Below are 26,319 nucleotides of genomic sequence, written 5' to 3'. Positions count from 1 at the left end.
TTAAATATTTACTTAAATTCAGAAAAACAAACCAACAAGATAATTAATGCTGCGTATGAATACTAATAAACAGTATATTACTTATTGTATTGCATTGTTTATCCAGCTCATAAACAGTAAACTTTGACTTAGGTTTTAAATATTTTAAAAAAATCACTTCAGAATATGGGGAAAAAAACAACATCTGCTTCTAGTAGGCTGTAGATATCAAGTTCAATTCTAAGGAGATTGAAAAATAAACATCCTAAGGAGATTAAAAAATAACCTTCCTTTGACCCAATTCTCCCCCTAATGAATTTGAGTCAGGCACTATTGATAAAATCATACAGAAAGCAGATTTGACAAAATTCAGACAACAGTGTAAAAAATGCAAACTTAAGCACTGATGTAATATATGAAACAATCCTTTAAATTCTCCTATCTGAAAACCAGTGACCAAGAATAAAAATAGTGAATAATGAAGGAGAAAGAATGTGACTTAGGCAACATCTAGACCTGAATCCATGCTGTCACTATTAAATGTGTGACCTTGGAAATACTGTTCAATTTTTCTGAACCTTAGTTTCCTTATTTAGGGAAGGAAATTTTAAAAGTTGAGGCGGGGGGGAGGAGGAGAAGGAGGGAGGGAGAGAGAGAAAGAGACAGAGAGAGAAAGGGAGGGAGAGAACAAATTTCCTCTCCTGGTATAGAACACATAGTTTGTACCTTCTGACTATAATATAAATAATGTCAAAGTCTTTTTGATTCCCAGTGGTAGTTCAATGTTAGAACTAGCACTAGAAGAATGCTAGTACTCTGGCCAGTTGCTGATCAATAAATACTAGTGTAATCAATGAATCCTTTGCTGCAGCAAACAACAATCTGCAAGAAAATAAGAGGAAAACATACCATCTCCTTCACATACAGTCCCTATGACTTTTAAGTGAACTTAATCCAGAAGTAACAAAAGCAAAAAAAATTCTAAATTTCTAAATAACGTATTTAGAATTTTATATGTTGGTAAGACTCATGAAATTTCTAAAAGTTCCCCATCTAAATTAACTTAATCTGAAATAAGAGTTTTTAAAACTCAACTTATGTCATTAATGAAATTGCATGAACACAAATAGAGAAACTATATGACTTAGAAGAAACCCTCATAAAAATCAAGATTGACTCAATTATTCACGTGAACTTGGATGATCTGTCGATCCCATCTCACAATATATGGAGAAGGGGCAAGATGGCAGAGAAGTACGGAGCTCCATACATTTCACTTGCCTCCATCTCTCAAACAGAGAAGGCCTGAAGCTATAGGAACCCTTACAGAACCACAGGAGTTTAGGAGGAAAAGGAGGCAGACTCTTCTGAGAAAACACAGTTATAGGGCTACCTCAAGAAGCAAGCCAAAGTACACATGGTGGAGAGTCCCAAATACCACTACGAGTAGGGAAGTAAAATAACTAAAGTCTCAGCAAGAGAGACCAAGAGACACCATTCAAAGAACACTTCCTGAACAGACAGGCCCTAGACAGTCAAAGTGCCTTCTTTAATACAGCAGTACTTGCAGGTGCAGAGTGCATAACAAGCTTTTACAACTAATAAGAAACAGAAAGCTAGCCAAAATGACGAAATGGAAGAACACTCCTCTAAAGAAATTCCAGGAAGAAATGACAGCTAAAGAGCTGCTCAAAACAGATATAAGCAACATAACTGAACAGGAATTTAGAACAATAGTCATAAAATTAATCACTGGGCTTGAAAAAGGCATGGAAGACATCAGAGAAACTATTGCTACAAAGACCATGGAGCTTAAAAATAGTCGTGATAAATTAAAAAATGCTATAAATAAGGTACATAATAAAATGGAGGTGTCCACTGCACGGATTGAAGAGGCAGAGAGGAGAATAGGTGAATTAGAAGACATAATTATAGAAAAAGAGAAAGCCAAGGAAAAGACATAAACTGATCCAGGAACATGAAAGGAGAGTTCGAGAACTGAGTGATACAATCAAATGGAACAATATCCGTATCATAGGAATTCTAGAAGAGGAAGAGAAAGGGAACGGCGCTAAAGGAGACCTCAAACAAATTATAGCAGAGAACTTCCCCAACCTGGGGAAGGAAAGAGATATTGAAATCCAAGAGGCATAGAGAACTCCCCTCAGACGTAACTTGAATCAGTCTTCAGCATGATGTATCATAGTGAAACTTGCAAAATATAAGGACAAAGAGAGAATTCTGAAAGAAGCTAGGGAGAAAAGAGCCCTAACATACAAAGGGAAACCTATCAGAGTGGTTATAGACCTATCCAGTGAAACTTGGCAGGCCCGAAAAGAATGGCAGGAAATCTTCAACGTGATGAACAGGAAAAAATATGCAGCCAAGAATCCTCTATCCAGCAAGCCTGTCATTCAGAATAGAAGGAGAGATAAAAGTCTTTCCAAATAAACAAAAACTGAAAGCATTTGTCACCACTAAAGCAGCCCTACAAGAAATATTGAGGGGGACTCTATAAGGAAAATGTTGCAAGGAACGCAATGTACCAGAGACACCACCACAAGCAGGAATTCTACAAAGAACAAATGACTCTAAACCCATATTTTTGAATAATAACACTGAACGTAAATGGAATAAATGCTTCAATCAAAAGACTTAGGGTAGCAGAATGGATAAAAAACAAAACCCATCTATTTGCTGTCTACAAGAAATGCATTTTAGACCTAAGGACACTTTCAGATTGAAAGTAAGGGGATGGAGAAATATCTCTCATGCTACTGGAAGTCAAAAGAAAGCTGGAGTAGCCATACTTATATCAGACAAACTGGACTTTAAAGTAAAGGCAGTACAAGGGATGAAGAAGGGCATTATGTAATAATTACAGGGTCTATCCATCAGGAAGAGCTAACAATTATAAATGTCTATGCACCGAATACGGAAGCACCCAAATACATAAACAATCACAAACAGAAACAATCTTATGGGCAAGAATGTGCTAATAGCAGGGGACTTTAATACGCCACTTACAGCAATGGATAGATCAACTAGACAGAAAATCACTAAAGAAACAATGGACTTGAACGACACATTGGACCAGATGGAGTTGACACATATATTTAGAACTCCACATCCTGAGGCCATGGAATTCACTTTCTTTTCAAGTGTGCATTGCACATTCTCCAAAATAGATCACATACTGGGACATAAAGCAACCCTCAATAAATATAAAAGAACTGAGATCATACCATGCACATTTTCAGACCACAATGCTATGGAACTTGAAATCAACCACAGGAAAAAGTCTGGAAAACCCCCCAAAAACACAGAGGTTAAAGAGCACCCTACTAAAGAACGAATGGGCCAATCAGGCAATTAGAGAAGAAATTTAAAAATATATGGAAACAAGTGAAAATGAAAATACAACAATTCAAACTCTACGGGATGCACGAGAGGCAGTCCTAATAGAAAAGTACACTGAACTCCAGGCCTACTTCAAGAAATTTTTAAAAAGCACAAATACAAAATCTAACAGCACACCTAAAGGAACTAAAAGGAGAGAAGAGCACCCCAAACCCAGCAGGAGAAGAGAAATTATAAAAATCAGGGCAGAAATAAACAATATAGAATCCAAAAAAACAAAAACAAAAACAAAAACAGTTGAACAGATCAATGAAACCAAGAGTTGATTTTTTGAAAAAATAAACAAAATTGACAAACCTCTAGCCAGGCTTCTCAAAAAAGAAAAGAGAGAGCACCCAAATAGACAAAATCGTGAATGAAAATGGACTTATTACAACCAACCTCTCAAAAATACAAGCAATTATCAGGGATTACTATGAGAAATTATATGCCAACAAATTGGACAACTTAGAAGAAATGGACAAATTCCTAAACACACACTCACTACCAAAATTCACATGGTAAGAGATAGAAAATCTGAACAGACCCATAACTAGTGAAGAAATTGAATCAGTTATCAAAAATCTCCCAACAAACAAGAGTCCTGGGCCAGACGGCTTCCCTGGGGAATTCTACCAGACATTTAAATCAGAGTTAATACCCATTCTTCTCAAGCTACTCCAAAAAATAGAAATCAAAGGAAAACTTCCGGGCTCATTCTACAAAGCCAGCATCACTTTGATTCCCAAGCCAGACAGAGACCCAGCAAAAAAAGAGAACTCGGGCCAATATCCTTGATGAATACGGATGCAAAAATCCTCAACAAGATACTTGCAAATTGAATGCAACAGTACATAAAAAGTATTATCCATCATGATCAAGTGGGATTCATTCCTGGGTTACAGAGTTGGTTCAATATTTACAAATCAATCAGTGTGATACATCACATTAACAAAAGAAAAGATAAAAATCATATGATCCCGTTGGTAGATGCAGAAAAAGCATTTGATAAAATACAGCATCCCTTCTTAATAAAGACCCTTGAGAATGTCGTGATAGAAGGAACTTACTTAAACATCATAAAAGCCGTCTATGAGGAGCCTTCAGCTAACATCATTCTCAATGGGGTAAAACTGAGAGCTTTCCCCCTGAGATGAGGAACACAACAGGGATGTTCACTCTCACCACTGTTGTTTAACATAGTTCTGGAAGTCCTAGCACCAGCCATTAGACAACAAAAGGAAATAAAAGACATCAGAATTGGTAAAGAAGTTAACTTTCACTTTTCACAGACAACATGATACTCTACATAGAAAACTAGACAGACTCCACCAGGACTCTACCAGAACTGATGCATGCATTCAGCAAAGTTGCAGGATACAAAATCAATGTACAGAAATCGGTTACATTTTTATACACCAATAATGAAGCAACAGAAAGAGAAATCAAGTAACTGATCTCATTCGCCATTGCACAAAAAACCATAAAACACCTAGGAATAAACCTAACCAAAGATATAGGAGACCCGTATGATGAAAACTATAGAAAACTTATGAAGAAAATTGAAGAAGACACAAAGAAATGGAAAAACATTCCATGCTCATGGATTGGAAGAATAAATATAGTTAAAATGACGTTACTACCTGAAGCAGTCTACACATTCAATGCAATCCCAATCAAAATTGCACCAGCATTCTTCTCAAAGCTAGAACAAACTATTCTAAGGTTTGTATGGAACCACAAAAGACTCCAAATAGCCAAAGTACCATTGAAGAAGAAAACCAAAATGGGAGGCATCACCATCCCAGACTTCAGCCTCTACTACAAAGCTGTCATCATCAAGACAGTATGGCATTGGCACGAAAACAGACACATAGATCAATGGAATAGAATAGAGAACTCGGAATTGGACCCACAAATGTATGGCCAACTAATCATTGACAAAGCGGGAAAGAGTATTCAATGGAAAAAAGACAGTTTCTTTAACAGATTGTACTGGGAGAACTGGACAGCAACATGCAGAAGAATGAAACTAGATCATTTTCTCACACCATACACAAAAATAAATGCAAAATGGAAAAAGGATCTGAATGTGAGACAGGAAACCATCAAAACCCTGGAGGAGAAAGCAGGAAACAACCTCCCTGACCTCCACCACAGCACTTTCTTACTTGACACATCCCCAAAGGCAAGAGAATCAAGAGCAAAAATGAACTACTGGGACCTCATCAAGATAAAAGGTTTCTGCATGGGAAAGGAAACAATCAATAAAACTCATAGGCAACCAACGGAATGGGAAAAGATAGTTGCAAATGACGTATCAGATAAAGGGCTAGTATCCAAACTATAAGGAACTCACCAAACTCCACCCGAAAAACAAATCATCCAGTGAAGAAATGGGCAGAAGATATGAACAGACACTTCTCCAAAGAGGACATCCAGATGGCCAACAGACACATGAAACGATGCTCATCGTCACTCATCATCAGGGAAATACAAATCAAAACCACACTGAGATACCATCTCACACTGGTCAGAGTGGCTAAAATGAACAAATCAGGAGACTATAGATGCTGGCGAGGATGTGGAGAAACGGGCACCCTCCTATACTCTTGGTGGGAATGTAAACTGGTGCAGCCCCTCTGGAAAACAGTGTGGTGGTTCTTGAAAAAATTAACAACAGAACTCCCCTATGACCCAGCAACAGCACTGCTAGGAATTTACCCAAGGGATACAGGAGTGCTGATGCATAGGGGCACATGTACCCCAATGTCACAGCAGCACTCTCAACAATAGCCAAAACATGGAAAGAGCCTAAGTGCCTATCAACTGATGAATGGATCAAGAAGATGTGGTTTATCTATACAATGGAATATTAATTACATGGCAATGAGAAAGAATGAAATCTGGCCATGTGTAGCAACATGGATGGATCTTGAGGGCGTTATGCTGAGCGAAAGAAGTCAGACAGAGAAGGACAGATACCATATGTTTGCATGTATAGGTGGATTAAGAGAAACTTAACAGAGGACCATGAGGGAGGAGAAGGGAAAAATAGTTGTGAAGAGGGAGGGAGGCAACCCATGAGAGACTCTTGAATGCTGAGAACAAACTAGGGTTGATGGGGGTGGGGGAGAAGGGAAGGGAGGTGATGGGCACAGAGGAGGGCACTTTTTGGGATGAGTACTGGGTGTTATATGGAATCCAACTTGACAATAAACTAAGAAAAAAAACAATATATAAGAATTACCATGTTAAACTGATTGTATAAACAATGGAACTAGGGCTTCACATGGTGTGTTGGGTCCCAAAACAAAGTTAAACACTTTTGTTTGGATACATATCATCTCAAAGTAGAAGGTAACTTGTTCTTAGGAGACCTTTAGTTCAGCCTCTAACCCAGTACACAATTATATCAACACTGTCAACTGTGGCTCCAAGGACACAGTCACAGTTGCTTCACCAACGTGGTTGCTCTTCCTTGGACCTGCTCCAATTTGTCTAGACAAGAGATTGCTGCCTCAAAAGCCACAGTTGGAGAGGAAAGAAGAAATTAATACATCAGCAGCTGCCTGTGTACACGTGGGCAAAGCAACAGAATCTCACTCTCCCTCTCTCATAGCATTTCAACATCTGTGCAGCAGGAGAGGCACTATACATGGAACTCACCTGCTTGCCTTACTCTAGATAGCCACATAAAATCTATTCCCTCACCAACTTTTTTTTTTTAATATTTTTATTTATTTCTAGGGGAGAGAGAGAGACAGACAGACAGACAGACAGACAGCATGAGCAGGGGAGGGTCAGAGAGAGACGGAGATACAGACTCTGAAATAGCCTCCAGGCTCCGAGCTGGCAGTCAGCACAGAGCCCAATCCGGGGCTCGAACCCACGAACCGCAAGATCATGACCTAAGCAAAAGTTGGACGCTTAACCGACTAAGCCACCCAGGCGCCGCTCCCTCACCAACTTTTAATAAGAGACGAGATAACATTTAGGGCTCTTGGGCTGGCTATACTGTCTCCATCACGACATCTAAAACTCTATCACTGTAGCGTGAAAGCTGCCAGGGAAGCATTCACAAAGAATGAATATGGCTTTGTTCCAAAATACCTTAATTTTCAAAAATAGGCAGGGTGCCAGACTTATGTCACCCCTGGCCCAGATTGGGGCAGTCCAGGAAAATTCTCTGCAATGAGGACAATGTATTATTTTTGCATTGTCCCATATGGTAGCTACATGTGGCTACTTAATATTTGAAATGTGGTTTATATAACTCAGACACCAAACTTTTAAAAAGTTTCTTAATTCCAGTTAGTTAACATACCAAATTTTCTCTTGTATAATTTTAACTTAAATGTAAACCATCATTGAACCGTGGCTATCCTTTTGGACAAGTGCAATTCTCAAAGATTCTCTTGATTATTTCCCCAGTCATCCTTTGGGTCTTTATTCAATTATTATTTTCCCAGAAAGTTCTGTCCTGACTGTGGATGGTTTCTCATTCTATGCCAAGTACTTCCATCTTATCTCAAAACATCTGCCATAATTTTAAAAAATATTTCATTTCAGAGAAAGAGGGCACGAGCTCATAATGAACACATTATTTTACTTAAAAAATTTTTTTTTTGCTTTTCCATATATCAAATAAAGATAGGTCAAGTTAGAGATAAGATGCCAAAAATTTTGGTATGGAAGCCTTCTCGTGTAAACCCGAGCACACAGCACTTGAACTCCCAATTCTTTCTAAAGCCTTTTCACATATTTGTAAAGTCTGAGTTCCCCCAGTGGGACTCTAATTTACTTGAGTATTTATATTTCTCTGTGAGGTCTAACACACTGCGGGCAATGTGTAGTATCCCATAGGGCAGAGAGCTTAGTCATTGGAAAGCTCCGGGTATTTTGCCCATAGTTATTGAACATCTATGATGAACAAGGCACTGCCACTGTGGCAAAGCATGATTATGTCAGGGTCAACAGCATGACCTTCAGCAGTACCCAGACCTGGACTGGACTTCGGATTTGAATTGCATTTTTCTGTGCGACTCTTGCACATAACTTAGATTTTTATAAGCCTCTATTTTTCTCATTCATAGGATGATGATAACAATAGCACCTATTTCATAAGGTTGTGTTAAGAATTAAACCAGAAAATGGCTCTTAAAAGCCTGGTACATAGTAAGCATTTAGTAAGTAATAAGAACTACACTTGGATGTGTTAGTGATGGTAACAGTTAACAGCTACTAAGTGTTCATATGTCACGTATGTTCCAAGTGCTTCACATGGATTAAGTCATCTGATCCTCATATAGCCTGAGAAAAGTACTATTACCATCTCCATTTGAATGCCTGGAAACTGAGGCACGGAAATGTTAAATCAGCAAGCCCACGGTCGCAACTGAGAAGCAAACAGAACGAAGATGTGAACGCAGACTTGAGCTCTCGTTCATAATGAATACGTTACGACATATCTCAATAAATCAACAAATAAATCATCCTTAACATTATCTAAAATAGCTGAAGTAGAATTCAGTTCTCTGAGAGGAAAAGGTTACTCTGAAAGACTGTAGGGCTTAGGGGAAATAAGGCTTCACAATGCATAGCTACAGAGAAAGAGCTCTACTGATCAAGGTAAGGATTGATAGAGGAAGAGGAAGGAGATATTAAAAGCAGGTGTTCTTTACTAATTGTCGACAACTTAAAGTAAATGTTCACTATGGGCATGGCTATGGAAGTGGACATCAGGGAGTTATTTATTATTATTTCATTCTAGAAAAGCCTCAAGTTCCCTCCCATTCAGCACTGAAATTCGAGGGGTTTCAGAGAGCCAGTGGATAGGAGAGCGAGCTTGTATGTTCCTTGCAGAGAGAAGAGATACAGCAAACCTGGTGTCAGCTCAGACCAGTTTTATCCTTTTCCTGGTACTAAGTTCCTCTGAAAGACCCTGGCATTCTGAGAACCTTGAGCAAGTGGCTTGCGCACAACAAAGATAACAGAGGTAAGACAATACCAATTCTCAGGGCAGTTAACGTAGGATGCAGAATGCCACAACTTCAGTTTTATTGTAAATGCGGGCAAGATGCGATACTGAAACACAGCTCAGGAAAGCCCCAACTGACATGTGCAAACACACAGGCTTCCAGAGGTCAAACCAGATCCAAAAACAAAATGTAAAACACCTGAAGAAGTCCTTTTCTCTTAAGGAATCCACAGAACAATCCTGATGTGTTTGCATTAAATAATCACCTTGCAGGAGAACCCTAGCCAGAGGGCAATCTGACCTCTGTCTGGTTCGCTCAAGGACAGGAGGGTTCTGAAAGTTTAGCAGGGAGGGACGAACAGATTGTTACCTCATTTTGGAATTTGATTTAATTCTTGCCCCCTGGGTCACCTGAATGCAGCAAATGCTGGTGGTTTTGAATTAATTTACTCCTAGCAAGCCCCTACATTCTGATATTTAAAGAATTCAGAGACCTGTCAACCACTTTCCTTCCTCCTGCTTCCTGCTAGATGGTATTAAGTGGGAACAGGCTCTCCATAGTCTCAGTTGTCTTGAGTTCTTCACACATGCTGAACCTCAGCCACAGAGCACACACTCCCCAGCTGGTTAACAATGAAGGGCCCAGAAATAAACCTCACTCTGCTTCTGTCTTTGTCTATGCCGCTGACGGGCCCGTCAGGTAAGGAAGCAGGTGTCAACAGGGATTTAGAGATACAGCAGAACAGTGTGCTCCGAGCTGCTGAGCCGGCTAGGAGACGGAATTACAAGAGCAAAGACCCTGTGATGATCTCTTCAGCCTCCACTCACCCACACTCACTAATATCCTCTTCTCTTCTGGTTTCCAGATCCCTCCTGGACTCTGCACACAGGAGGAAAATCTGCTTGGCCATCTCTGTTACATTAGCCACCTCTAGGTCCCAGAGAAACAGTTGTCTTGCTTAAGATGGGAACCTATTTTATGCACCTGTGCCTCTTCTAAATACTATTTAGAAAAAGCACATACTATTCACCCTGATTTGGGGACTATGAGAAACATAAAGCTCCTGCTTACAGTACTTTATAGAAACATGTCAATTACTCTTAGGGGTTACCTACAAGATTTTTCATTGAGAAGTATATTAGCTGCCAGTCACATTTACAGAATTCAGTTTTATGGAAAAGGTCAAGTGCTGGCAAAACCATAGATTTTCATATAAAATGAGCAGGGCAATTCAACTTTATGTCTGTGCTTTTAAAAAGGGATTATAATAAGAGAATGATCCTATCTAAATCTCCTATAGACCCTCACTTTTAAAAAAAAAAGGAGATATATGGGATTATGACTGCTTTCTATACTTATTTTCATAAGATAAAACCAGTGCCTGAAATTCAGTTTCAAATAACTCTATCTTTCCTACGCCCGTAAGTTTGAAAAGGGAAAGTAAAAAAAAAAACTTCCTTCTGGATTTACTTTCATGAACAACTGATCGAAACTGCATCCCGAGGGAGAAAACAGAACTGTGACTCCCACTTTGATCTCTTCCCCATGGAGAAATTCACTCCCTGCCTGGCTTGCAAGATGTTCATTTGATTGACGTTTGCTCTGATGTGCAAACTGCTTTGAACTTCAGACATTTAATTCCCATCAGGCTGCAGTCATTTTTATTCTCCTTCAACAGGATTTACAAGCAGGAGATCAGCAAATGTAGAAGATAAAATAAATTTGCAGAAGCTTTGAATCTTACATCAAAACAGTGTTCAAGTGAGTTCCAATTGGATTTCATTCAGCCACGATTCTCAGTGTAAATCAACTTTTCAGTGGAGTCCCAGTTTAGAAAGAAAAAGATATAAAGCAGAGAGACACATACACCAGTTGGGATTTACTTCCTGATTCTCTTTTTTGGTCTTTGTTTAAATTTCCTACGGAAGGTGATTTACCAGGCAAATCACTCAGAACCCTGGGTTTTCCTCAACATTTCCAAGGAAGCCTGCCCAATTTATCACTTTGCACACAAAAACCACACCCACAGTGTGGATTCCCAGGGTGGTGGTGAAATGTGGTATTGTTCATGGACACATTTTTAAGGTAGTGATTGCAAAGCAAATCCCTGAGGATCTCCCTCCCAGAAGAGCCAGGCTCAATCTGCTAGTTGAGTCCATTAACAAAGCCACTATGACGACAGCTAATGGGGTAGGGAATGTGTTTTACTTGTTTGCTGGTTTTTAATCACTGCTAAAATGCCGAGACAGGTGCAAAAGGTTACAACAAAAAATCCTGCTATTTCTTCCAGAAGCAGAATCTGGTATTAGATCAGAAGCTGGTGGAACAGATGCAGGGAAGCTTCCAGTGAAGTTGGCAACACAAGGCTGGCCCTTGCTGTTGAGCTGAACTACCAAGTTCCGTTTTAGGAAGAGCACACATCTTTCTGGGAAGCTCAGGAGGCAAAATCCCTTGACCAGTAAGTAGCTGCGGGAGTCTTTCAAAGCCCATCTGGACCCTGGGAAGTGCCTGTGTCTGTCAGACTCCCTGGTCCTAGTAACAGCCTAACAGTATCTGGTCTACCATGATAGGGAGACATCGTTTCACATCCATCCAAACAGGTTCTTGCTCATTCCGGGAAGTGTCTACTCTCTAAATATTTGAGCAACACCAGTTGAAAAGAATTAAACAAGAACCCCCTTATCTTCCACTTAACCACCCATGAGAATAAAGTTAAACAAAGAGAGAGCTAAGATAAAAATCAAACATCTGCACTGGCAAATATTTAAACTCTATGAATGGTAGAAGAAAGGGGTAAGAGTAGGATCACTTCAAAAAGGAACTATCACATTTATAAAGTAAATGACACTTGAACCCCCTCCCCCCCCCACAACCGAGTTTACTTATTCAAACACCTAAATTAATGGGCAAACTGCAAAGCTGTCAAATAACGTGTAATCACGGTCCGAGAAATGGCTTTTCCTTCCATCTCCGCAGAGATTGGGGAGATAAGTCACATTCTTTTTGTTCTTATCAGTATTAAGGATTAAACCTTCAGGCTTCAGCAACTCAGCTACAGCAGAAACGTGGCCAGTGTCAAATACCCTTGCAAGGTAAGGCTTGCAGAGAAACCAAGTCTCTATTAAAATCTAAGTATCATACAAACCAGGTCTATTTCTTTTTCACCATTTTCCCACAACAACAGATCGCCGAGGGAGGCCCTGATGTGATCTTCTGTCTCGTGGCTAGATTCAAAGTGGCAGAATTAGTCACTTAATCCGCTTTCTCACACAAGCTTGGAAAACCACACAGGTGATATCTGGGGGAAATGGAAGCGGATCCATGACCACATTAAACATTTATCCTTATCTTCTTCATCCCCAGGTTGTTTCAGGGGTGCATGAGGAAGGAGAGAGAAGGGAACCTGGAAAGATAAGACAAACACAAGCAAGTGGACAGAGGCCTGGTGGGACCCACGGGTTCCCTTTGTGTTACTCTGCAGCCCATGTCCATTCTGCCAACTTGACCTCTAAGAAGGGCTTAACTTGCTTTGCAGTTATTTATTTATACACTTTCCTCCCTCGCTAAGAAGACACAAAGAGAGATCCTTTCCTGTGTTTATCCCCAGAGCCTGTGGCGCAGAGTTGGCTGTGAAGAGCAAGATATTAGTCAATAAATGTCTGCTGGATGAATAAATGCAGGAAACCTAAGAGGTGGAGACTTCCTGGGACTAGAGACTGGAAATTCATGTGCTTTCTTCCTTCGTAAATAGCAGACAACTGTGAGTGGTAGGACGCAGACATCAAAGAGAAGCACTAAGAATCTCAGAGTTAGCAGATGACCTTGAAGATGAACTGGCTCAATCTCTCAGGCACATACGCACTGGAGAGAGAAGAGGCCTGTCCAAATCTCCCTGAAAAAGAAACAGGAAATATAAGATGTGGAATATGTAGGACTGTGTCCTGAAACAGAATTACTGGCGCGATATAAAAAGTTAATAAAGCTACATGTGTGCATCACCTTATTAGGAAAGTAGGGTCCCCCAAGACAGATTTTAGACAGAAGAGTTTTAAAATCTTGGCATTCTTTGAAAATACTTTGATATTTTTGCACAATAAACATATAAAACGCTCAAGGAAAACTTCCTAGTCCTTTGCTATCACAGGGTTGATAGCTTAAAGCTGGTATAGTCTACTAACTAGTTTCTTTCAGAGACTAGACTTTTTTTAGGAAGAAAAAAAATCACAGGATCAACTTTCTCCCTAAAATCTGCAAAGGCCACTGGTGAAGTTCAGTATTCTAAGCAGAGTGGCAGGTGTCCCTTCTTTTAGTAAAAAGGTCCCACAAGGAAAAGCCCAGAAAGCAGGACTGTCAGCAGACGCAGATGCAGGTGTGCTTCCTGCTCTGAGGAGGTTCGTCAACAGTCCTAGATGTACAGGTACTTATCTCCCCGCCACCGCTGCAGAAAGCACATAAATTACTGCAGGAACATGGTTTTAAGACTGAGAAACAAACTAACCAGACTATGGGAGATTGATAGTCAGCCAATTTAGAAACTTCAGAGGGTGATACAACAGCCTCTAGTGAAATTCTAAGAAGGAATACATCATTCTGCATTTCAACTGGCAGATAAGCCATTCCAGTTTTACCACAGGTCAAAATATTGTCATTTAAAAAAATGATGTGAGGGATGCCTGGGTGACTTAAGTCAGTTAAGCGTCTGACTTTGGCTCAGGTCATGATTTCACAGTTCCTCACTCTGAGCCCTGCATTGGAGACTCTGCAGTCAGTACAGAGCCCACTTGGGATTCTCTGTCTCCCTCCCTCCCTCTCAGAAATAAACAGACATTTAAAAAAATGATTTGAAATCAGGCAACCCAGATTCTAATTCTGCTCCCTGAGCCTGAATACAACCTCTCTGAGCCTGCTTCCTCATGGGCACAAAAGGGGGTGAGGGCGGAGGAGCAGAGAGCTGCTAAAAAGATCATTTGAATAATCTAAGTAAAATAACACTCATTTTTAAAAATGTTTATATATTTTTGAGAGAGAGAGAGAGAGCTTGTGTGTGCACGTGGGAGCCAGTGGGGAGGGGCAGAAAGAGAGGGAGACAGAATCCAAGTAAGACTCCAGGCTTTGAGCTGTCAGCACAGAGCCCAGTTGCAGTGGGGTTCAAGCCCATGAACCGTGAGATCATGACCTGTGCTGAAGTCGGACGCCCCACCAACCAAGCCACCCAGGCACCCCAGTAAAATAACACTTATAAGAGTAAAGCCTAAGAAAGTTACTGAAGTATATGCATGTATAACTCTTACATAAGTTAAATAATGTAACTTAGTTGGCCTTCTGAAATGTAAAACATTCTGTAAAATCTTTGTTGAATTCTGAGCTCAAGTGAAGTCCTTCTGGTGCTAATATCCATAAAGACTGTATCTGTAACATTTCACCTGCCTGAAGGTAATAATCATTTTTAAAGGGACTAGAGATGAAAGTTTGAGATAAGGCAGAATAACTTGAAAGGCTAAGATTTGCCACATAGCACTTAGAGGGCAAAAACACAAAACACACCTTCTTGGGGGAAAGAACAGGACCTGCAATAAAAATTAAACTCAGTTTGTCAAGGACCATGCTTGTCACATTATTTGACCTTGTGACATGAAAAGAACAAAACAGCAAGAGTCATAAATGGAAAAGCACCTGGTGAAATCACAATGTTTTATTTTTCTTCAGAACATAAGAGCATAACAATTCTTATTATAAGAAAACACATACAGGGTTAAATACTTTACATCTTTCTTTTTTTTTTTTTTTCATGTGCACTACCTTAAAACAGTGGGGAAAAATAGGAGTTGCCAACATGTGTTCAGCTATTATGTCTAGAAATCTTATTTTGAACAAAACTTAACTATGTATTAGCACAACACTAAAACTATACATTCTGGGGCACCTGGGTGGCTCAGTCGGTTAAGCGTCCAACTTCGCTCAGGTCATGATTTCACTGCTCGTGAGCTTGAGCCCCGTGTCGAGCTCTGTGCTAATAGCTCAGAGACTGAAGCCTGCTTCAAATTCTCTGTCTCCCTCTCTCCCTCTCTCTCCCCCCACTCTTTCCCCACTCATACTTTCTCCTTCCTTCAAAAATAAATAAATCACATACAGCTATACATTTCAACCTGGCCCCCTCTCCTGAACTGCCATGCATATAACATAGTTGTGTGGGGGGAGGATATATGTGGGATAAAAATAAAATGATACTATAGGCTAATCTCAACTCTTCACCAAATACCTCCCCAGAGTGACCTGTGTGCAACTCAAAATCAAATCTGCATGTTCCAACTGAATTTGTCTCCCTCCTAAAAATCTTTTTGCTGGGGCAGCTGGCTGGCTCAGTCAGTAGAGCATGCTATACTTGATCTCAGGGTCTTGAGTTCAAGCCCATATTAGGCACAGGGCCTACCTAAAAATAAATAAATAAAATAAAAATCTTCTTTTGCTCTTATTTTCACTCTCTAGTTAATAGATTTCTATCCACCGAGATGCTCAATTTAAAATTTAAAACTGTCTTTTAAAATCTTTCTCTGCACCTAAATCTCCAATGACATCTAGCTGAGACCCTGAAATGTCATTACTGGATTAGTAGGATGGCCCAACTTGACCAGCAACTTGCCTCTCCACCACAACTTATCCTTCCTTTGCCAACTAATTAATTTGCTCAAGTCTCATAATGACCACAGCCTTTCTTTGCTTAAAAATTTACTGTTTACAGAGAAAAACTTGTCCAGTCGACCAAGGGTTTTGAGGCCAGCACAGTACGTCTCTTAGCCATTTCTCCAGCTCTGGCCTCCACCTCTGCATGCTCAGTGCTTTATGTTGCTTGCTCTTTTTCATTTGAAGCATCCTTTCCTAGATCTGCAGGAGTTCTACTCTTCAGGGCCTCAACTACCACTTACTTCTCTGCCGAGCCTGAGTGCTCACAGGCCTCTGTTCAGAATCTCTTATTCCTCTAAAGGCGACTTTGGGTTTTTTGTGGCACTTGACACAGTCTGCTTAGCTTACTCTAATGGCCTACGAGCTCCTGAAAGTACAGACTGTTTATATTCATCTTTGTCTATCAGACAGTATCTAGTACAATGTCTTGCACATTAACTGCCTTGAACAAGATCCAGACGAGTTGAAATGATATCCATAGGTATTTGGAAAATTCATGTTTTTATATTTAACCTGCATACAATCAGTTATTATTATATAACAATTACTCATATCTATTATTACTATATTAATGATTAAATCAACTTAAATTTTCTATCAGAGGTTCTAACAATGGAGTAACACTCAGATGAAAACAACTATTATAAATGGCCATAAAGATACTTGATTTCCTGTCCAGAGGTAAAGTAGCTCAATAATTCTCATCATTACTACCAATACTAAAAACTAAAGACAAAAATCAGGCTTGCTGCCATGCACTACCTCCTTTAGCAGATATTTCATGGAGACCTGTTCAAGCAAGCTGTTGAACCTGACCGGGTCTGTGAACTCAAAAGAAAGATGAGCAAGCATACAACATACAAATATGACTTAGAATCTGGTATCAACCACTCTCACAGTTACTAGAATCAACTTCAGCCACCTTTGGTTCCTCCCTCTTCCAACACCCAAAATAGGTGGTTGCTCATAGTCACGTTCATGCCCCCACTTATTCCTTGCCTACACAAATGCAATCAAACTAGGTCTTCTACTTGCTACACAGTCAACAGGTAAAATCCCCTTAAAGAGCATCTTCATTTCATTCCCTTTTTCAAAAATCTTGAATTCCCTCATTCTACCATTATTTATTGAGCATCTACCCTGTGTCAGACAGTAAAGATAAACAAACACAAAAAGAATTGTCCCTGACTTCATTTACAGTGCCTAAGGTCTCCTGAATAAAGTTTCAGCCTAGCCTTTGAGAGTCTCTATTATTTGGTATTGACCAACTTCCCAGATGGCCTTTCCATCACTTGCCCCAGACACTATGCACTCTTCAGTGCTCTTGGCCATTTCTAGCCATGGGACTTTCTTCAGATAGACCTTTTTCTCCTGGAAAGTTCTTCCATATTCCTATATGTTCAAATTCCCTTCTTACTTAAGTACTAGGCTGAAATGCTTCTTCCATAAACCATTCCATAAATGTTTATTTTTTAAATGACTTAAGAATGAATAGTTTAACCTCTATAAGCCTGGCTACATAATACCTTCTTCTTTCCTCTAGGTAGTTCTCAAAAAGATGAAAACTAATTCTCTCATGAAATCTAGATTTTACAAATTTGGACAGTAGGAAAAGTTGCCTATAATGTCAATGGCTCCAGTTAAAAACAAACCTTCTAAGAAGGCTGAAGGAAATTAATAAATCTCGAGGGCTAAACGTCTGGAGTATAGTTCAAACTGCTCCTTTGCTGAGGAAATTGTAGACTAAAAAGGTTAAGTGAACTTTCTAAGATCACACAGTAAAGAAGCAGAGCAAAAGTCCATCCAGTCTTAGTACTGTACTACAATGATATAACCTGCTTCACAACTGAACTTAAACTGAAAGGAAAACGGTCTTCACTGTTTAAGGTATTTCTTTTCCACCAGGGTAAAGACCGATTATTCTAAAAACTAAAAATTTAAAAAGAGGCTTGCCTCCTTTTTCTTCTTTTTTTTTTTTGTTTTTTATTTTATTTCTAGGAGAGAGAGAGAGAGAGAGCGTGAGCAGGGGAGGGTCAGAGAGAGAGGGAGTCGTAGACGGAAACAGGCTCCAGGCTCTGAGCTGGCAGTCAGCACAGAGCCCGACGCGGGGCTCGAACCCACGAACCACGAGTACATGACCTAAGCGAAAGTCGGACGCTTAACCGACTAAGCCACCCAGGCGCCCCCTTGCCTCCTTTTCAAATGAAAGAAAGCGCATGTCTGAGTTCAGCTTAAAAAAAGAAAGGCAAACACAAACCTTGACCTGAAACTAGTAAGTCCCTAAAAACTTCCAAGGATCCCAACTTAGGAATATGAACATTATGGGTCCGCATGTTAACCATCAAAATTAAAAACAACTCTCTAAGTAGCTTATTTTTGGCTCCTATGGTGCCAACAATATTTGACCTTAATATACAAACATAGAAATTTGCATTATCTAAATCATACAAGATATACAACCAATTTACATGAAAAAAGACTTACTCAGCTGCCTGCACTTCTTTCCAGGCAGCTATTAACACAAACATTGACTTTTTAAAAGAAGCAGTCTAGTAGGACACAGCATAACATTTGAAGAGAGTAATAATCTGGCACTTTCCAATCTAAATGTGAGTGTCAATAAAAATTTAACTTCAGTGGTAGGCTTTGCCATTCAACTATCTATCCTTTCTCTAAGAGTGTATGATAGTTAATTTTATGTGTCAATTTGGCTGGGCCAGAGTCCCCAGATATTTGGTCAAACATTATTCTGAATTTTTCTGTGAAGGGAGTTTTGGGATGAGATCAACATTTAAGTCAGTGGGCTTGTGGGTCCAATTAGTTGAAGGCCCTAACAGAATGAAGACAGATCTTGCTAAGCAAGAAAGAATTCTGCCAGAAAACTGGAATTGCAACTGTTCTGGGTCTGGAACTGCTGGGCTACCCTGCCATTTTCAGACTTGCATCTGCAAAATCATGTGAGCTACTTTCTTAGAATAAATCTTACCTCCTCTACCTATTTTTCACATATCTCCTCCTATCAGTTCTATTTCTCTGGAGAACTCTAACAGGCTTATAACCGTGGCTATTCATGAGAAATGCAATCGGGAGCTTGTATTTCTTGCATCAGAACCTATGCTCATTGCTTTATCTGTAGCACAATATCCCCAAAAGATTTGTGGTTAAGGCCAGACTCTTGAAATCCTATTGCTCTAGCGGGTGGCAGCCAGGGATGCATTAAATTTGGGTTCTCAGAAAATGAGAGGAGTCTTACCCTGCCTTCCCCATGGACTACATCAATCTCAGTGGATGCTCCAACTCAAAGAGCTCCTTAAAAAATAGCAGAAATCTAATTTGACAATATTTCCAAGAGCTTCTTCACTTTTTGGAATCAGTGAAGCTTTAAGTCTGCCCTGATGGGTAGAAGAGAATTCTCTACAGAGCTAAAGTCTAACTGTAGGTGCCTGGCTTCTGAGGGGCTTGGAAACAACTGCTTAACTCATTCTAGCTCATTCTAGGATTGCTTTGCTCATCTCAAACCTAGCCTAGATGCCTTAACAAGACCCAGCACAATTAACCAATTCACAAGCATTAACTCCGTGAAGACAACAGCACTGAACCCCACATGGACACACACACACACACACACAAATAAAAATCTAAATTCATCTTCCTAGTAGTTCCTTCCTACTATTGTTCCCTGCTTAAAAAAAAATAAAAACAAAAATTAAAAGAGAATGCCACCTGGCAGGAACACTTACAGATACACTGGGGAAGGGAGGAGAGAAATGGATTAAAAGACATGGAAGATAAAATGATTGATTGGTTTGTATAATAAAAGCCAAGGGGTAGTGGGTCCTGCTGAGTAAACAACAGGTTCAGATGTGTTTAAGAGCACCCCATCTCTGTGGCAAGCCAGATTTCGGGGATAGAGGTTCTAAATGTTATGCATAAAGGAGCTATATAGTCTTGAAATTTGACAGAATGAGTGTGAACAGGACATTTTCTTAAGTCAGATTAATTAATATTATATGTTCCTTTTAAAGCAGGAGTTACAAACTCATATGTTAGTGTGGATCAAGCAGGGCCAAGCAGGTGATCAAAGTCAGAGGAATGGGTTGGGTGTAACCCACAGAGAGCAGCGGGAACAGTGTGAAAGGGAGACTGTGGGCCTTGTCCTCAAAGGGGAGCCATTCTTCATGCAGATGAACTGCTGCCCAGTGGGTATGTGGACCACTACTGCCAGATCTTCTGATTTTAGAAAAAAACAGCAATTTGGAGTTCTTAAATGTGTAGTCTCCCAAAATTTAAGTGTTGTCAACAGATTTAAAAACTTATACATTTAAAAGCCTTTAAAATATCTTGTGGGGCTAAGGTAAACACATCTGTAGACCAGATATAGTCCCTGAGGATAAGCATGTGTTTGTGTATAGTGGGCCCTCCTCGGGGGAGAGTCCAGCCTGTCCTGCACCCTCATCACTGACCCAACACAGCACAAGGGGAGCTGTGAATTAAATCACACGAGTAAATGAACACATTCTCAAAATTTTGTTATTTTAAGTGACACCACTGAAAATGAGCTTGTCTTATATTAAGACATAATCTCATTTTTCTCCATTTTAGAGGAGGTTAATTCTTCAGATTGTTCCTTCAGCAAACACTGACAAAGTCCCTAACCTCCATGCAAGGCCTTGTACAAAATAATTTATTTGCAGAACTCCTGAGTAGGAGGAGTTGTGTAGTCTGAGAAGGAAAGTATCAAAATCATCGGAAAAATCAATTTTCTGCTGCTTTGCAGGTTCTCTCTTCTGTCAACACAGTATAAACCTTCAGAATCTATGATGGGACACTCTAAAGCTCTTCTCTCTTCACAACTGGGCATTTTGTTAAAATATGCATTACCTAGCCTTTGTGAGAAAAATAAATGGATTCTAAATCAGCAAAAATGAAATTCTAGGCTCAAAACAAAAAGTGAATATTAGCCATTTGTTAAAACTAGTTATAAAAAATATTGTCCTAGTACTAACTCATCTTTGATGCCTTTAGAGAAGAAGCAAGGTCAAAAGGCCACAGGCACTTAAAATGTTAATAACAAATAGCTTGAGCACCACTGGGCCAGTGCTAGGTGTCACAAAGTGTTTACATAGCCCAGATGTTTGTTTAGGAATGGACATAATCCAGGGGTGCCTGGTGGCTCAGTCAGGTAAGTCTCTGACTTCAGCTCAGGTCATGGCCTCACAGTTTATGAGTTTGAGCTCCACGTCAGGCTCTGTGCTAACAGCTCGGAACATGGAGCTTCCTTTAGATTCCGTGTCTCCCTCTCTCTCTCTCTCTCTCTCTCTACTCCTTCCCCGCTTGCCTCAGTCTCTTAAACATGTAAATGTTTAAATAAACATTTTTTAAAAGTTAAAAAAAAAAAGAATGGACAAAACCCAGATGTAAGACTGGAGGTCCCTTATCTCAAGTCAATTACTTAAACTTATAATAGCAGTATTAATACATTTGCATATGGCCAGATACACATCATGGGCATAAAAAAATCTACTTTATTAAACTATAAAATCTCACAATTTGGAAGGACTTTGGAAATGACCTTGAATCCATTTTTTCATGAACTTCAGTCATTATTGTATCTATTACCTTTCAGATTTTGGTCACATTCACTTAATATTTTCATTTAGGTTAATTCACTTTTTTTTTTTTTATTTATTTATTTCTAGGAGAGAGAGAGAGAGACAGCGTGAGCAGGGGAGGGTCAGAGAGAGAGGGAGTCACAGACTGAAACAGGCTCCAGGCTCTGAGCTGGCAGTCAGCACAGAGCCCGACGCGGGGCTCGAACCCACGAACCGCGAGATCATGACCCGAGCGAAAGTCGGACGCTCAACCAACTACGCCACCCGGGCGCCCCAAGGTTAATTCACTTTTTAAAGTATATTTATCTTAAAGACGACTCTTTTTTTGCCATAAGAGAAAAAAGAGTGTGTCTTGACATAGAGAATAATGCCTGTACTTATGAAATAATGAAGTTACAACCGGAAAACATTCCCCCACAGTGACCCTGTGAGCGATGTGCTATCCTTACTCTCAGCTCACTGATAAGGAAATTGATGCTCAGAATTAAGTGACTCCCCAAAGACAACTTAGAGTAAAAGAGGTAGGATTCAAAACCAAACATTTTGAAAACCTACCGTTAAAAAAAAATTATTCTTAGTCATGTCCTCAAATGGCTTCTGAAGACTGGAAGTTCTTCCTGTCCACACTCTACTCCAGTATCAAATCCCTGAGATTCAAAATGTAGACATTTCTGGAGGGATAAAATATACACTGAAAATGTGTTTAATAAGATACCAAAACAGAAAGTGAAGCAAGAAGTGTTTCATGAGGGACTGGAACAAAGGCAGTGAAGGATTCCTATCCTGGCTCACCCCAATGACTTACTAGGAACTCTTTCCATTCTTGAAGCTTCATTAAAAAGTTGAGTTTCATAACTTAATTTTTAAAACTTTTCTATTTATTTTTGAAAGACAGAGAGAGACACAGTACTAGCAGGAAAAGGGCAGAGAGAGAGGGAGTCAGAATCAGAGGCAGGCTCAAGGCTTTGAGCTGTCAGCACAGAGCCCGACACGGGGCTCAAACTCATGAACCGTGAGATCATAACCTGAGGCGAAGTTGGCTGCTTAACTGACTGAGCCACTGGGGCGCCCTGAGTCTCATGATTTTAGAAAGTGTTTGTGTTCATCCAATTGCTAGAAAAGCATCAGCTCAGAGTTACTTCAAAAACTCCTAAACACATGTCCCTGGTAAGTGAGCTCTATTCAGAGCCAGGAAGACTCTACGAGGGGTAGTCATCCTCTGCCACTCCCGGCTGTGAAGAGCGTTGATTAGATATCTCTTTAATATGCCTCTTTACTCATCTGTCAATCTTCTGATTACCCAGCTTTGTTGTCAGAACTGCCCTGGTTTTACAAGATTCACCCCATTCGGAGGTTAGTCCTGTCGGTGGTCCTCGCCACTCCGGGTGAGGAGAGAAGATTGCAGCACAGCTCTCCAGAGTCCCCAGGCAACGTTCAATGCACAAGTCCAACCTCTGAAGGAGGGAAGGAGGGAAGAGCCTCTCATCCTAATCTGTTTTCTCAGACGCATCCTCCCAGAAGTACAACTGAAGTCCCTTGGACGGCAAACTGAACTAGATGAGGAATTCCAGGAGGGCACAGACTACGCTTTATGTTTTATTGTATTCACCAAAAGGCAGACCACTGAATTTTGCCAAATATCTCTGTAGTCTACACCTCAGACTTCAGTTCTTTGCATGTTCAAAATGGAAATCACGGTCTTTATTCCTAAACATTTTGATGGAAGTCCTCCCAAACTTTTATTAATTTTTTAGGTTTTTTTTAATTAACTAATTAAAGAGTGAGCAGGGGGAGGGGCAGAGAGAGAGAGGAAGAGAGAGAATCCCAAGCAGGCTCTGCACTATCAGTAAAGAGCCCAATGCAGCACAAACCGTAAGATCATGACCTGAGCCTAAATCAAGAGCCAGACACTTAACCGACTCAGCCACCGAGGCCCCACCCCCACCGCTGCAAACTTTTAATGCGTGTATGTATGTATGTATGGCCATTTTCACAAGTCAGCAAATACTCTTCTTTTACAGTGTGGCTGTGTCTTACCATCGCACTTTTATGGATGTGCCACAATTCCCTTGACTAATCCTCTATTAGAAATTTAGGATGAGGACAATATTCTCTATTCTAACTGGCACTGCAATGACTTTCTTTACAAGTTTCTTTATAACTATGTATTATTGGGGCACCTGGGTGGCTCAGTTGGTTAAATGTCCGACTTTGGCTCAGGTCATGATCTCATGGTTTGTGGGTTAGAGTCCTGTGTTGGGCTGTGTGCTGACAGCTAGCTCAGAGCCTGGAGCCTGCTTCGGATTCTGTGTGTGTCTCTCTCTGCTCATCCCCCACTCATGCTCGCTTATGCACACGTTTCTCTCTCTCTCTCTCTCTCTCTCTCAAAAATAAACTTTAAAATAATTTTTAAAAAATGTCTTATTTTCTTGTGCTATTCCCCCAACACACACTATAAAGTTCATAGAGCCTTTTGCAATGCCATCCACCTGGCATAGTTCTCTGCTTTGAGGAACCACAGGATCTCTCTGTCACATTTTGTGCTATTAATTATGGTCAGTATTCGTCTCCACCTCCATCCCCAAAGTTTTAATTCGTGGAGAATAGACAGCCCCTTACTCAATTCAGACTTTGACAAGTAGTAATTAAATACGATTGCCAGGTGCTGGGATAAAAAGTGATGTGGTGTAATCCCTGCCCAGAACAGCAGGGGAGGCAGACTCACCACCAACAACCCGCGATAACATCAAGTCCTACACTGTAATAAAGGTGTTTCAAACTTACTATGGGAGCAGAGATGAAGAAGAAGTGAATCCCTCCAGGGGCAAAGGGAAATAAAAAGAGGGGGGAAAAGGTATTAGGAGGCTATGGAGAGAGGCAAACTGTGGAGTTACTTCTTAAAACATTAATAGAAATTCACGAGGTGGGCCAGTAATGGGAAGACATATGGGATAGATTTCCAGGTAGAGGGCAATCAATTCAAGCTTCTATCTAGCAGAGCCACAGTTTCACTTAGGAATTTATGAAAACCTCATATCTTCGGAGGCAGGACTTTTCAACCTCTGTACTACTTACATTGTGAGCCAGATAATTCTTTGCTCTGGAGGGGTCTGTCCTGTGCATTACAGGCCGTGTAGACACATCCCTGGCCTCTACTCACTAGACGCCAGTAACTGTTCCCCACCTTCCAATGGTGACAACTGAAAATGTTTCCAGACATTGCCGAACGTCCAAGAGAAAAGGGGGAGAAGAAAGGAGCCTGGAAATCACCTCCGGTTGACAACCACAGTTTTACGCATAGTTCTAGCTTCAAGGATTTCTCGCTTACTATACCAGCTTTTCTCTTGGTTCTGAAAATGATTTTTTCTTTGGTTCAAAACCCAAGTGGGCCCTCCCTTTCTTCTGAGGAAAGAGGTAAGTTGTCAAAAACACTAAGTTACTGACGTCCCAACTACAAAAAAGGACATCTTCTTTGATTACACCTAATCAAAAAATAAACGTTCACGTGATAGGCCCCATATAAATATCAGGACTGATATTTGTTCAGAACATTAGAGTTTATAGAGAATTTTTCACATCTGATCACACTGAATGCTCACAACACCTTATGAAGTATTCATCATCGTTCCCATTCTGGAGAGGAAGACAGGGTGGCGGAAATGTCAAATATCCAAGATCTAAAACCACCTGAGTATTAGGTAGGATTCATAACCAGAGAGTCCCATCTACACTGTTTACATTTTTCCATTTAGTTGAGTAAACGACCAGAAGCTTCTTTAGGCTGCAGGGAGAAAGTATCTTAGTATCATAGGAGAACAAAATGACTTAAGGATGCCCTGCTACCTCCATAGCCCACCAAGAAACTGTAAGTAAAAAACTGCTGATGGAAAACATTTAACCACCAAAAACTATGTTGTATCCATTCCCTGCACAGCTCCAAGAGCACTCCCTGTACAAAAAAGGGAGTAATACATACCAATTATGGTAACATTTATACTCAATTTTTAAAGCATGTTAACATCTTTTAGCCATTCAAAATAGGCCTAGAAAATAAAGGTTATTATCCACTGATAGGAAACACATGTAATTAATCAATTAAAGTCACATGGCTAGAGACCAAGTAAAAATTAAGGTCTTTGGACCTCTAGTTAAGTGTTCTTTCCACTACAGACAAATCCGAGCATCCCATGCCCCTATACCCTTCCAAATATAAATATCACTAGTTCAGTAAATAAAACTATCCCTAACCCTATGCATACAAATTCTGTTTCATTATTATCTGAAGCCACATTTCCCATTAGTGTTAGACACTATCTTTAAAACTACCAAAGAATGAAGTGGGAATTTTTGCTACTCTTTATCAAAGACAAAAAGCACTCTCTTAAATTAGGTGAATTACCTGAAGCAGTGAGACTAGTTTATTCATGACCCATCAGCTGACAAAATGTTTGCAGTTTTCTAGACTTCATCAACTTTGTACTCAAATAAAATTTGCCGAACCTGAATAAAGGTAAGCAGGAAAGATCTAGGGTCTCTTGGATACAAAATGGCGAGCCCCACTTCTTTAAAAATTACTGGTCTATGTAAAGACAAAGGGCTTATTTAAGATAGAAATACTATTCACTTTGCAATAAACAAGCACTTGCATTTTGAATATGAATGGAAAG

The 26,319-nt window shown here is 40.1% G+C and overlaps 1 protein-coding gene across 1 annotated transcript in view; it reads right to left on the bottom strand.

The window, feature by feature from the left end:
- CACHD1 (cache domain containing 1) overlaps positions 1 to 26,319 on the bottom strand; it is a 216,486-nt gene that overhangs the window by 77,656 nt on the left and 112,511 nt on the right. The window lies entirely within an intron of this gene.

Source organism: Hyaena hyaena, unplaced genomic scaffold, assembly GCF_003009895.1.
Source record: "Hyaena hyaena isolate Hyena2069 unplaced genomic scaffold, ASM300989v1 scaffold_75, whole genome shotgun sequence".
Classification (NCBI taxonomy): Eukaryota; Metazoa; Chordata; class Mammalia; order Carnivora; family Hyaenidae; genus Hyaena; species Hyaena hyaena.
Note: the sequence above shows the minus strand (reverse complement) of the source record. Positions and strands in the feature narration are given on the sequence as shown.